The sequence below is a fragment of the Chelonoidis abingdonii genome, chromosome 2 (assembly GCF_003597395.2).
Source record: "Chelonoidis abingdonii isolate Lonesome George chromosome 2, CheloAbing_2.0, whole genome shotgun sequence".
In the NCBI taxonomy this organism is placed as follows: domain Eukaryota; kingdom Metazoa; phylum Chordata; order Testudines; family Testudinidae; genus Chelonoidis; species Chelonoidis abingdonii.
This window is the reverse complement of record NC_133770.1, coordinates 41,058,538-41,072,677: the sequence shown is the minus strand read 5'-3', so window position 1 is coordinate 41,072,677 and position 14,140 is coordinate 41,058,538. Positions and strand designations below refer to the sequence as shown.

Below are 14,140 nucleotides of genomic sequence, written 5' to 3'. Positions count from 1 at the left end.
TGCAGCACAGCACAGCACAATCCAATAGAAGACCTCAACAGCCTAACAGGCGGATGAAGCAGCATCACCTCTTATCAGCTGCAAAAGCAGACGAAGGCTGCAACAGAGGAAGAACCCCCAGTCATCTTGGACCTCCTTTCCACCAGACACTGGTGCCTCTTCTGCCAAGATTTGTGTGGCTGCAGAGTTGTGAGGCCATCTGCTCCCCCACATTAAACTGCTCACGTGTTGGCTTCTTTCACAGAAGAACTTTTTCTCCACTCCTACCCATAAAAATCTTGTGGCGATGGGTGAGTGGTGATGGGAATAGGTGACATGATCACCAGGAGTCACCTAGTCACAGACCACATGCAGGCGGTGACCACAAGATGGTCTTCATGTGCCCCAGACTGGGATAGAGGGGGCATTTGGGCAGCAGCGGTCATGACTGAGCAGGCCTTTTTAGGAACCCCTCTGTTCACCCCATACAGGGAAGAGGTTAGAAAAGGTACCCAAATATAGGCTATCCCACCATACCTGACTGGATAACTATGTCCAGAGGGATCACTCTCAATGTGGTCGAAAACCAAAAGTGTTTCTTGCAACTTGAAATGTCCATACCCTACCAGATGAATCAATAAGTGAAAGACCAAATACAGAAAAGCAGTTGTTGCCCAAGAACTCTCGAGGTACAACATCAACATCACTAGTCTCAGTGAAACAAGACACACAGATGAAGGTCACTTAAGGAAAGAGGGTGATATTTAGACTTTATTCTAGAAAGGAAAATTGGCAAGCGACAGGCGAATACATAGTGTTGGCTTTGCAATCAAAAACCTTCTAGTTAACTGCCTGACTGAGCTCCACATCGGCATCAATGACCCTACACATTCAGTTGGTCAACAAGTCATTTGCCACTATCATCAGTGCATATGCATCAACTCTTGACACTGAAGAAGAACAGACAGAATCCTTCTACAATGACCTTGATAAAATTTTGTGAAATATTCCAAAAACAGATAAAATAATCCTTTTAGGGGACTTTAACGCAAGAGTTGGCCAAGAGTCTAACATATGGAGTAGCACAATTGGGAAGGAAGGAATGGGCAAGACCAATTCCAATGGCATCCTTTCACTCAGCAAATGTGCAGAGCACAACCTTGTGATCACAAATACAGTCGTCACACAAAGCAACAAGTACAAAACAACTTGGCAACACCCCCGCTCAAAACAGTGGCACCTCCTAGACTATGTCATTGTAAGACAAGATCTAAGAGAAGTCTAAATCACTGTGTCATGACAGGAGTCAATGATTGCTGGACTTACCACCACCTGGTCAGATCAGTCATGTTCATCAGAATTGCACCAAAATGTAGAAAGCAATCCAAATTACACAGATGGCAATACAACATCCAAAGATTTCAATCCTCAGTGCACCAACAGAACTTCCAAATATCTCTCAGTGAAAAACTGGCCATATGCACACCTGGAAATGACAACCCAAGTGTTGAAGAAGACCGAGAAGCCCTAAAACAGACCATCCATGAGGTTTGAGAGAAATCCATTGCCCTTGCTACCTGCCACCATCAGGACTGGTTTGACAACAACAACATTGAGATTACAGCCCTTTGGGACCAGAAGAGTAAATCTTTCTGTGACTGGCAAAATCAACCACTATCCAGTCAGAAGCAGAGCTCTTTCCATCGGCTGACAGCTGAAGTTCAAAGGAGTATCCAAGAAATCAAAAACAAATGGCGGGAGGACAAAGCAAAAGAAATCCAAACATTCTCTAACAGACATTATATGTGGAGCTTTTTTTGTGAGATAAAGACCCTGTATGGACCAAGCCCATGTGGCCTCACACCTCTGAGATCCGAAGATGGTAGTACCCTTCTTAAAGATAACTAATCTATCAAAGAGCACTGGAAGGAACACTACCAAAAGCTTCTAAATCAAGAATTGACTGTGACTGCTAACACCACGGACTCCATGCCTCAGCACCCATCTGGGAAACTCTTTGCAATCCACCAACATCTGAGGAGGTCTGCCAAACAATTAAACAAATGAAGAACAATAAAGCACCAGGTTCTGATGGCATACCAGCTGAAGTACTGAAAGTGGGGGGAGAACCATTGACTAACAAGCTTCACTTGCTGCTCCTCAAAATCTGGTGCACCAACGAAATCCCTTCTGACTTACATAATGCTGACATCTTTGCCATTTTCAAAGAGAGCATCAGGGCCGACTGTGGCAACTATCAAGACAGTGCCCTCCTCTCCATCACTGGGAAGATTCTTGCTAGAATCTTACTGAATCACCTGCTCCCTCTTCCTGAGGAAGTACTTCCAGAGTCCCAGTGTGGCTTCAGACCATCCAAGGAAGCACCAATATGATTTTTGTAGCCAGGTAGATCCAGAAAAAATGTCAAGAACAACACCAGGAGCTGTATATGGCCTTTATCGATCTGAACAAAGCCTTTGACTCTGTCAACAGTGAGCCTCTGTGGAAAATCATGTCAAAGTTTGTCTGCCCAGATTTATCACCATTGTAAGACAACTCCATGACCAGATGACTGCCTCCATCCTGTCCTCTGAGCCCTTTGTCATCCGAACTGGCATAAAACAAGGTTGTGTATTGGCACTCACCCTTTTCTCCATTTTCTTAGCAACTATGAAAATACTAACCCAAGACTGTCTGCCACAGGGCATTGGCATCCAATATTGGATTGAAAAGAACCTCTTCAACTTTTATTGTCTCCGTGCCAGAACTAAAGTAATATCAGCAACATAAATGAGCTCCAGTACACAGGTGATTGTGCTGCACACTCAAAGGAGGATCTGCAAACAGCCCTTAATTGCTTCTCTAAAGCTTACAAAAGCCTAGGGCTAACTCTGATTATTGGCAAAACAAAAGTTCTCCACCAGCCAGTCCCTGGTCAATCATCAGACCCAGCAAGGAAGATCTATATTGACAAAGAAAAACTGGAAAATGTAGAATAATTTGCCTATTTTGGCAGCCATCTCTCACAGAGGGCAGATATGGCTGTCAAGATTCAGCACAGAATTTGCTGTGCCAGCCTTGCCTTTGGCAGACTGTCTTACCAGGTGTTCAACAATCACATCACCAGAACATATACTAAACTTTTAGTTTATAAAGCAGTAGTAATCCCAACTCTCCTCTACAGCTGAGCTGGGCTGGGCTGGGCTGGGCTGGGAGGGGTAGTGGTAGGGTAGCTCAGTGGTTTGAGTATTGGCCTACTAAATATAGCATTGTGAGTTCAATCCTGGAGGGGGCTATTTAGGGAACGGGGTTAAAAATCTGTCTGTGGATTAGTCCTCCTTTGAGTAGGGGGTTGAACTAGATGACTTTCCAAAGGTATGATTCTAGGAACAGGGATAGCTCAGTGTCTTGAGCATTGGCCTGCTAAACCCAGGATTATGAGTTCAATCCTTAAGGGGGCCACTTAGAGGTCTAGGGCAAAATGAGTACTCAGTCCTACTAGTGAAGGCTGGGGGCTAGACTCAATGACATTTAGGGGTCCCTTCCAGTTCTGTGAGATAGGTATATCTCCAGATCAGCCGTGTATATATTTACAGCTGTGAGACTTGGGTGACTACAGAAAACACCTGAAAAACCTGGAATGCCAGCACCAGCAATTTCTACGGAAGATCCTCAACATAAAGTGGGAGGATCATCCCACTAATGTCAGTGTTCTCACAGACACCAACCTCTTCAGCGCTGAGGCCCTGATTATCCAGCACCAGCTGAGGTGGAGTGGGCACGTGTGCGCATACCTGATGTACACTTATCAAAACTGCTATGCGCCCAACTCACCAAAGGAGAAAGGAAATGAGGCCAAAAGAAATGCTTTAAAGAGACTCTCAAGATAAACATGAAGAGATGTGGCATCAATACTGCACACTGGGAGAGAGCAGCCCAGGAAAGGATAACTGGCAAAGACTTGTCAGAGAAGGGAATGTCTGCTTTTGAGGAAAATAGCCTTGCCCCGGTTGAAGAAAAACACCAGAAAAGAAAGGAAAGACAACAGTCACGGAGCAATTGCGGCCCAACCCTGTCTTCCAACACCACCCGTAATGTCTGCCAGTGAGCCTGTGGCTCAAGAACTGGGCTCTTCAGTCAACAAAGGACCCATGAAAAATAAAGCCCATGAAAGAGATCATCCTCGACCTCCAGGGATCGTCAGCGGCTACTCAGCAGGAGTGGGTGTGCTACTATCAAGCCCTGGCTGGACACATCTTGCTAGACACATCTGCACGTGCTACATTAATTACATTAAAGCCATCTATATAGTGTATTTATTGGATATTTTAAAATAGTGGTTTGGTGCCGTTTTACTGCAGAAGACATGCTTTATTTTGGCTCTCTCTCTTTTAAATTATGAAAAGCACACCCATGTTGGAAATTGAAATTATGCAACTAAGCACACATATCTATCCATAATTGTGCATGTAAAAACATGTTGTATGCAGTGTTGTCCATCAATATTTTAAAGCACCTTTACCTATCAGTGATTCCAATGGGACAACTTGTGGAGTTAATGTTCAATTTGAGTAAGGGTGGTAAAATCTGCTCCATAACTTTTGGTTCACTGTGGTGGTGGGTGTATTTTAGGGTTTAAAATATGTATCTTCTGGATACTTTCTTATCTGAAGATAGTATTTCATTTGTTTATGTATTACTGATTGCAAGCTTGAATACAACCACTTCTATCATATTTTCCTGCCTGTCAACACCATAAAGCAAAGAAGTAGCACATGAATCTTGTGTGACATGTTTTTAATTCATGTGACTAAAAACACTTATCTCTTAGGGGAAAAATGCAGAACTGACTGGACACTGTCAAAAAGATTCTCAAACATTTCTGATGCTGAAATTCCTTGCTGTGAAATATAGCTCTGCTTGTTTTTTTTATTTTAATTCTAAGTTATTTTGGCAGTCAGCCAACATGTTAAAGGTAAACTCCATTTACAAAGGCACTGATAGATCATTATGTATTTTGGAAACTAAATAAAGGCTTCATTTTCACCTTCAACACACTATTTTTTTTTCTATTTGGGGTTGGTATTTAGAGGGCTATATTACCCCCTTCCTCTCTTTATTCCCCCCCAACAGGTGCATTTATAATTTATTCCTTATGCTCATGTAAGCAGGATGACAGAATAGACTAAGTCTTTCCTAGTTTGTCAGACAATAAGATAGTAACTTGAACTATAAGGGGTTTAATATCAGAGGGGTAGCCATGTTAGTCTGGATCTGTAAAAAGCAACAAAGAGTCCTGTGGCACCTTATAGACTAACAGACGTATTGGAGCATAAGCGTTCATGGGTGAATACCCACTTCGTCAGACGCATGTAGTGGAAATTTCCAGAGGTAGGTGTAAATATGCAGGTAAGAATCAGGCTAGAGATAAATGATGTTTAGTTCAATCAGGGAGGATGAGGTCCTCTTCTAGCAGTTGATGTGTGAACACAAAGGGAGGAGAAACTGGTTTTGTAGTTGGCTAGCCATTCAAAGTCTTTGTTTAATCCTGATCTGATGGTGTTGATTTGCAATGAACTGAAGTTCAGCAGTTTCTTTGAAGTCTGGTCCAGAGTTTTTTTGTTGCAGGATGGCTACCTTTAATCTGCTATTGTGTGTCCAGGGAGGTTGAAGTGTTCTCCTACAGTTTTTGTATATTGCCATTCCTAATATCTGACCTGTGTCCATTTATTCCTTTTAAATAGGATGTCCAGTTTGGCCGATGTACATAGCAGAGGGGCATTCTGGCAACATAATGGCATATATTACTTTGGTGGACGTGCAGTGAATTAACCGGTGATGTTGTGGCTGATCTGGTTAGGTCCTGTGGTGGTGTCACTGATGTAATATGTGGCAGAGTTTCTGATCGAGGTTTGTGCATGGAATGTGTTCCTGAGTTAGAGTTACTATGTGCGGTGTGTGGTTGCTGGTGAGAATTGCTTAGGTTGGTGGGTTGTCTATTGGGCAAGGACTGCCTGCCTCCAAGGTCTGTGAAAGCAAGTGATCATTGTGCAGGATGGTTTGTAGATCACTGATGATGCGTTGGAGAGGTTTTAGCTGAGACTATAGGTGATGGCCAGTGGAGTTCTGTTTGTTTCTTTCTTGGGCTTGTCTTGCAGCAGGAGGCTTCTGGGTACATGTCTGGCTCTGTTCATCTGTTTCCTTATTTCCTCGTGCGGGTATTGTAGTTTTGAGAATGCTTGATGAAGATCTTGTAGGTGCTGGTCTCTGTCTGAGGGGTTGGATCAAATGTAGTTGTACCTGAGGGCTTGGCTATAGACGATGGGTAGTGTGGTGTGTCCAGGATGGAAGCTGGAGGCATGAAGGTAGGCATAGTGGTCAGTGGGTTTTTGGTATAGGGTGGTGTTAATGTGACCATCACTTATTTGTACCGTGGTGTCTAGGAAGTGGACCTCTCGTGTAGTTTGGTCCAGGCTGAGATTGATGGTGGGGTGGAAGCTGTTGAAATCGTGGTGGAATTCTTCCAGAGTCTCCTTCCCATGGGTCCAGATGATGATGTCATCAATGTAACATAGGTAGAGAAGGGGCATGAGTGGACAAGAGCTGAGGAAGCATTGTTCCAGGTCAGCCATAAAAATGTTGGCATATTGTGGGGCCATGGTGGTCTGGAGGTATATATTGTCACCAGATTTGAAATAATTGTGCGTGAGGATAAAGTCACAGAGCTCCGCAACCAGTTGTGCTGTGGCATCATCAGGGATACTGTTCCTGACAGCTTGTATTCCATCTGTGTCACATCTGCAATTCTTGCCTGCATATTTATACCTGCCTCTGGAAATTTCCACTACATGTTTCTGATGAAGTGGGTATTCACCCACGAAAGCTTATGCTCCAATATGTCTGTTAGTCTATACGGTGCCAAGGACTCTTTATCGCTTTATAAGGAGTTTTGTGTCACCTTCCCCCCACCAACTTATATTTTTTCCTTGGGTTTCTCCTTTGTGTTTTGATGGGATGCAGCTCCTGATGACCCACATACTGGGAGAAGCCACCTCAGCTGCGGCCCCTTTGACTGAATCCTCAACTGTCTAAGACCTTGAGTGAGTGTTATGATTCCAGACACCCTCTGTCCTTTGCTTGTTGTCCTTAGTGAATTGAGGGGTTTGCTCTCTCTTGGGGTGGTTTGGGTGAAATTACCCATCTAACAGTCTGAGACACCTTGTGACCACCTTAAAAACAAGATTATTTTAAGGGGAGAGAGAAAGAAGAGGGAACACAAGGAATATGTATCCCACTAGAAACTATGCTTCTTACACTTGACAGATAAAAAACAGTGTCTTAGAAAAGCAAGCATAGGCTTTATGATGCTGCATGAATGATAGAAGACTGTAGGTCACCTGACCTTCAAGGATTTAAACATAAAAATGCATGAGCCTTGACTTCTACAGAGGTGTCATTAATGGGACACAGTTCCGCTTTGAGAAATCTCGAGTCCTGCATATAACAATTCCTTTTGTATAGTGTGTGCTCAGGTACTCGGATATATACTCCTGGATATGGTTGAAACTGGAAGCGTGGTTGTTGTTTTTTTATCAAAGTGCAAAGATGATGCACTTCAGCAGAGTGGTGCTGTTATTGCAGTTATGTTATTGTCTCCCAATGAGCACTCATCAGTGCTGCTCCAGCTTGACTGCCAATAATGGCCAGTTGGTTCTTCCCCAGCCACGTCAGAGACATGATTGCACAACTGGAGTATCCAGTCGAAGGTTGATAGCAAGCATACCGGTTTAATAGAGCTAATGTAGCAGTCCCGTTCCTTATTTTTTTTACAGTAGAATCTCAGAAATTATGAATACTTTGAGAATGGAGGCTGTTCATAATTCTGAACAAAATGTTATGGGTGTTAATTCAAAAGTTTACAACTGAACATTGTCTTTCAAACTTTACTATGCAGAAGAATCTGCTTTCCCTTTATTTCATTAGTAGTTTGTTTAGCACAGTAGCGTACTGTATTTATTATTATTATTTATTATTTTGTATCTGCTGCTGCCTGATTGTATACTTCTGGTTCCAAATGAGGTATGTGATTGACTGGTCAGTTCATAACTCTGGTGTTCGTAACTCTGAGGTTCTACTGTACTTGGACAATAACAGGGGAGGAACTGAGCACCTATGCTATTTGAAAATGAAAATGGCATGGTGACAATTTTGATATATTTTGGAAACACAACTGTAACGGGTCGGGACTCACCACCTGGCGCCTCCTACTGGTCACTTCTGGGAATTAGCTCGTTTCCAGTGGAGCGCCCCCTCCTAGTGGTGTCCCGTCCGTTATTCTGCCCTCTGTCGGTGTCTCTGGACCCACGTTGCTCCCTGCTCGGCGGCGTCCTCTTCGTGGCCACTGCCCTCCGGCAGTGCTCCTCAGTCCATCTGCATCCCCTTCCGGGGATCGATTGTCAGCAGTCTCACCTTCCAGCCTTTATAAGCAACCACCCACCCTCCAAGTCTAATCCCTCTTGGCAGGGATCTGGCGTGGTCTCTACGGCTTGTGGCTGGATGTACTGCCAGGAGGTGGGGGACCCAGGCCTGCCCTCTACTCTGGGTCCCGACCCAGGGACTCTCTGGCGTTAGCCTTGCTGTCCTCCTCCTTTTCCTCCTTCGTCTGTTTCCCTGGGCCGCTTCCCCTACGGCCCCTTGCACCCGCTAGGCCCTTTCTGTCAAGGCCTGCAGCCTGGCGGCTAGGTGCTAGAGCTTTCTAGCCTCCTTGAGCCTGCCCAGCACTGCGCTGTCCGCGGTGCTAGTCTCCCCCCCCAGAGACTGACCTTCTCCCTTTGAAGGCCTGGGACAGACTGACTGCTCCTGTTCTGGGCAGCCTTTATATACCCCTGAGCCTGGCCCTGATTGGCTGTCTACAATCTGGGCCCTGATTGGCTCCCTATAAGCCCTTCTCCGATTGGCTCCTGGGCTGCGCAGGCTCCCTGGCCTGCCCCAGCCCACTCTCCCAAGGAGTGGGGCAATCAGCCCCACTACAACAACAAACAACTTTTTCACCACAGCACATGAATGTACAATTGGGAGTGTTTTAAACAAAGCCTTATTTTACAATCAATTTATCCTTTTAAACCAGGAGGCCTTAAGAACGTATTTATTAGAGAGTTTTGTGGAGCAGGTGGTCTTTACAGCTGGTGGTGATACCAGGCCTCAAAGTAGCATCTGTCAAGAGGAAGATGCACTGGTGGGGGGAACTAATAGTTAGTTTGAGGTGGTGACAGAATTCTTTCACCTATTCTTTCATCTTCTATGGCACATTACATTTTCAATTTGTATTTTAACTATAAATTGTCTAACATTATTTCTTCTTCAATGTGCTTGATGAGAGTTCTGTTTTACTCACCTGATTTCTTTATCTTTAAATCGTTACACTTAGTTTTCATGTTCATGTTAATGTGGCAGTGTGCTTAGTGATTTTCAGGTTGTGACACAAAAACAAAAAGCCAATAGTCTGTATTTGAGACATTTCTTGGTGCATAAGATACTACAGCACATTCTTTAGGTACATTTAACGCAGCAGTGCGTAATGATACTGTCTCCGTTTCCTATGCTGGTACAAACGCATGTGCTGCAGATGAAGTGTTGGTCTTAATGTTGAATTTATTGTATTTTGTCTTTTTCTGCGGAAAAGTCTGAGACATGCTGAACACCTGAGAACTCACAACTCCTGCAGGAGTCAATGGGAGTTTCCTTTAAAGAAAGCGTGTAGAATTCTGGCCTTGTATCTGCCCAACAGCATTAGTTAAGCCTTGTGGTTAATTCCTTTTATTTTACTGTAGTTAATTTTTAAAGAAATAAATCAAACAAAACCAGACCTATTTGTAGAAATTTGTGAGAATTAATGTGATGGATTTTAGTACTCATTTTATAGCCACTTTTCTGTACCAGGTAATTAAGGATTAGTAGATATTTTTAAAATCAAGATTATGTAAATGTGAATTACTCCTATAACTTGTTGTAAAGACTGGTCCAGAGCCATGGCAGTCAATTCCATAAATCCATATTCAGGAGCTTTAAATATGTGGATTATTTGATTAGCTAAAACATCGCTGAGAATCTATTGGACTGGCATTTATCCAAAAATTCCATACAAACTACTCATGATTTTTAATATAATTTGTATAGTCTTATAGCTTCCTGACCCTCTTTCAGTGCATTTTAATTGCAGCTGCAGACTCAATAGTCCTCTTCGATGACTTGTACTGTAGGTCCTCTTTTTAGCATCCTGTGTGTTCTGATCATGTCATTGATACATGCTATCTTGAGAGTTTGACCAAAATAGTCTCGTGTTGAATTACTTTTTATCCTATTTAAATTTCATCTGACACTCACTGTCCCAAACTCCCAGTCTCTTTCAATCCATTTAGTTTCCTACACTGCGCCTGAGTTGTTATTAACCAAACAGTGTGTCCCATAGTGCTCTGTATAAATGAAAATGTATAGTCAATGAATCTCTCCTATTGTGGGTCTTATTCACATCCATCTTTCTCTGTTCATTTCTGGTCCTTTTTGTCCTGTTGCATCTCTCGGCACTTCAACTTTATCTTCCCCCCGTCTCGCCTGTCTCTGTAATTGTTTCAGTGCTTGTTTTCTCACCTTTATTTTCTCCATCTCTCATTCTGACTTCAGTTCTTTTTTTAAATTAATCTTTGCCTACCCCTAGTCCGTCTGTAACATCCCCTTGCTCTAAATCAGCGGCTACTAATGGAGCCTCTAACTGTGTGAACTGGGATCTGATCCTGCTCCCACGAAAGTCTATGGGAGATTTGCCATCATCGACTTCAGTAAGGATCAAACTGTAATGTAGCACAGTCTTATCCTCCTATTGTGTCTTGTCATTTATCAAAATTGTAAGCTTTTTAGGGGGCAGGGACTGTCTTTTTACTATATGTTTGCACAAAATCTAGCACAAGAGGCCTTGAGCACCGATTGGGATCTCTAGGCAGGAATAATAAATAGCAATCTTGTCTGAAATATTTATTCCTATAATTTAATAAAACTATATAAAGGGGAAAACTATATTTAATTTCATATAAAATGGATGTGAAAGTAATAATATGAGAGAACAAGATACTAGCATTCTTCACATTTTACTTATTTATTATTAGCATTCATATTATCTCCATCTTTGTGCTATCTGGACACACTTTACATGCCTCTTAGCTCCTTTACACATTTTCCATGTGTTAAGGAGCTAAGGCCCTACAACTTCTTTCTGCACTATGGCTTTAATAGGGCAGAGATGATGAAGATCTGGCCAGGAGACTAAACAGTAAGGGAAACAGAGACAGCAGTAACATCACAGCTTTCTTTGTACACCTGTGCTCTTGCTGCCATTCTGATCTCAGTGAAATTTCATAAGGATAAAACATCAGAGAGTTTCACATTATGGATTGAGACCATTGTGGGGTACCTCTAGGACTCCCCACCTAACATGGGTTAATTTGATCAAGCGGCAGACTGGTACGATTCACTGAAGCAAGGTAACCTGGCCTAGTAATTAGAGAACGGGAGACAAGAGTCCACTGGGACTCTGATTTCTGTTAGTTGTACTACTTAATCACTGTATAACTACTCTGGACCTCAGTTTACCACAATAGATACGTTTTACAGGAGTATTGTGAAATTGAACTGCTTAATCTTTGTAAAGTGTTCTGAGATCCTTGGATGAAAGGAGCTATGTGAATGCAAAACATTAAAGTATTGTTGCAAACAAGGAGGTACTGTCTTTGAATCTGAGAGAAACTAAGAAAAGTGTCAGGGGAGGGGACGTTCTCTGAAATGTTTTTCTTGGCTCTTGCTGTCAGTTTTAGTACAATATGTTGTTCCAACTTATTGTACTACTTTCCCTGGAGGTCCTTCAGAACTGAAGAGTGGCTCTGATATTGTGAAATTGTTTGATAGACAGAACAAATGTGTTGTTTTTTTAGAAAGGAATCATCTTAAAATGAAATGAGCTGTGTCCAGTAGTCTGGAGAAATGCTGACTGGCTCAGCTGTAGAAAGCAGTGAAGTCTGGGTGTTCCAGTGTTTGACTTAGCAAAAGCAAATGACAATACATTAAACATTTCTCATCTCACTTGCTCTAGAGAATGAGTGAATCGAAGGCACTGGCCTAAAAACCCATTTATGTCACAAAACCTATAAGCAGGCTCCAGCTGAGTAGTTTCACAGTAATCAACCCCAGGAGGAAAAAAATAAAAAATTGCCTCTTTGCTGTGAGTGCATAGAGAAATTATAAGGAAACATTGTGTGGGAGAACCTCATTACAATAGCTGATGATATCCATGGAAACTTTCTCAACCTTGTAAAACCATAAATAGTCATAAGGAAAAGTGCTAAATGGGACACAATGCTTTATCGATTAGCTCAGTTATTAGTATAAAGGAGCCTGTAGCTTTGGCCCCACCTCTAGACCCATCAGCAAAATGCTCAGTTACACTGTGTGTATGAATTTATAATGCAATGTCTCCCTCTTTTTGGTGAGGAAGGTTTCCATGGTAATGCAGGAGATGATTGATAAATGGGTTGTGATGTGATCTACAGAGTGGCTCACCACAGGTAAAAGTTTGAAGCAGAATGAAAACGGTGCTATTATCAGCAAACAGCAGACAGTTTGTGTAATTTAGTGGGCCACGTAATTTAATTCATGAGTTACTCTAACTCAAACCTGAAGGATAGCCCTATTTGGTAATTGCCTCGTTTTCCCCAGCCCCAGAGTACAATTTAAGAGTAAAATTGTTGTGTCCCAAGAGGCAACTGATAACGTCTCATATAGCAAGGCAACAAACATGAGCCGAGTGTGGCTGGGTTAGTTTACCAGGTCCGCTAGTATTCTAATGATTGTGGTCCCCTTAAAATTTTTGGTTTCTTATCTGCTTGATCTCATTAAACTTCTAAGTTTCAAAACATCATCCATGAAATGCTCATTTCCAGAATGAAATGTCTTCTGGCAAAACAACATATCAGAATGGAAATTAAGGTACATGTAATACCCTAAAATGCATTTGCCTATGCTCGGCATAAAGGTAACTTCTAGACAGAAAAAAAAACTTAAATATTAACCTGTATTAATCTTATGACATTCTCTTTCTCCTGCTTTTGTTCAAATAAATACATAATAGGCCAAATTTAATTACTTCAGTGAAATTACACCAGATTGAAGTTGACCCAGTGATGCAAAGCTGATTTTTAATGTACACCATTAGTGTAAGTGGTGCAGTAAAAAGCTGTCTGCAGACTTCTGTGTTTATAAGACTCTAGGAAAGGCACTTGAGTATGCCCAGCAATGGTTTCAGCTGCTAGGCGAGGGACGAGAAGAGAAAGAGATTATAATATCCCTAGCTGCATCTCATGTAGCTTTGCTTAGCTTCTTGGTTGTCAGTTCTCCTAACATCAGAAGTGCAGTGTTATCCAGTCTTTTTCTCTTGCTGTTCAGTAAGGGAAGAAAAGGAAACCTTTGCCAGCAGTAACATGGTATCAGTATCCATCTATATAGCTTTATATATCTCGTCTAATCAGTGTGCTATATGTAGCACCTACCTCCATGATATGAAGCAGTTGAAGAGCACAAACATTAAAGAGCACAAAATTAAAGAGCACAAAAGCTTATAACAAGTCTTTCTCTCTCAGTTCTTCCGGGCAAAGAAGCATGAATTTGTGACTGCACGATTTTTTTTTTTAAGGGCATTGATTATGGACGACGGTTTTCTTGAAAAGATTTGTTTTATAGCTTGATCTAAACACAGCCAGACTTGGGCTCAGTCTGATCTCATTTGGAAAGGTGTTCCACAGCTAGGGTCCTGCCACTGAGAAAGAAATAGCACTTCCATTATTATACTACAGGCATTGTTACCCTGCATTAAAGTACAGGAGGAGAAAAGGTGATGCAACACTACTAGGCACCCAAGTAATTAATATTTGCTCTTGGCTGATAATCTAGTGTGTCACACTGATCAAAGATCAGTTCCAAGCAAACTAAAGCTCCAGGAGTAGCTTAATTAAAATTGGAAGTTCTTTAGCTAGCTAGTGAAGGAAAAGATTGTTACAGCAATAAGAAATATGTAGCCCTGCGTGACCTGTTCTGTCTGACTCTTTGGAATTGTGCAAAC

General features: G+C 42.2%; 1 protein-coding gene across 2 annotated transcripts in view; it reads left to right on the top strand.

Moving 5' to 3' along the window:
• PLXDC2 (plexin domain containing 2) overlaps positions 1–14,140 on the top strand; it is a 462,666-nt gene that overhangs the window by 296,115 nt on the left and 152,411 nt on the right. The gene's annotated exons all lie outside the window — the stretch shown is intronic.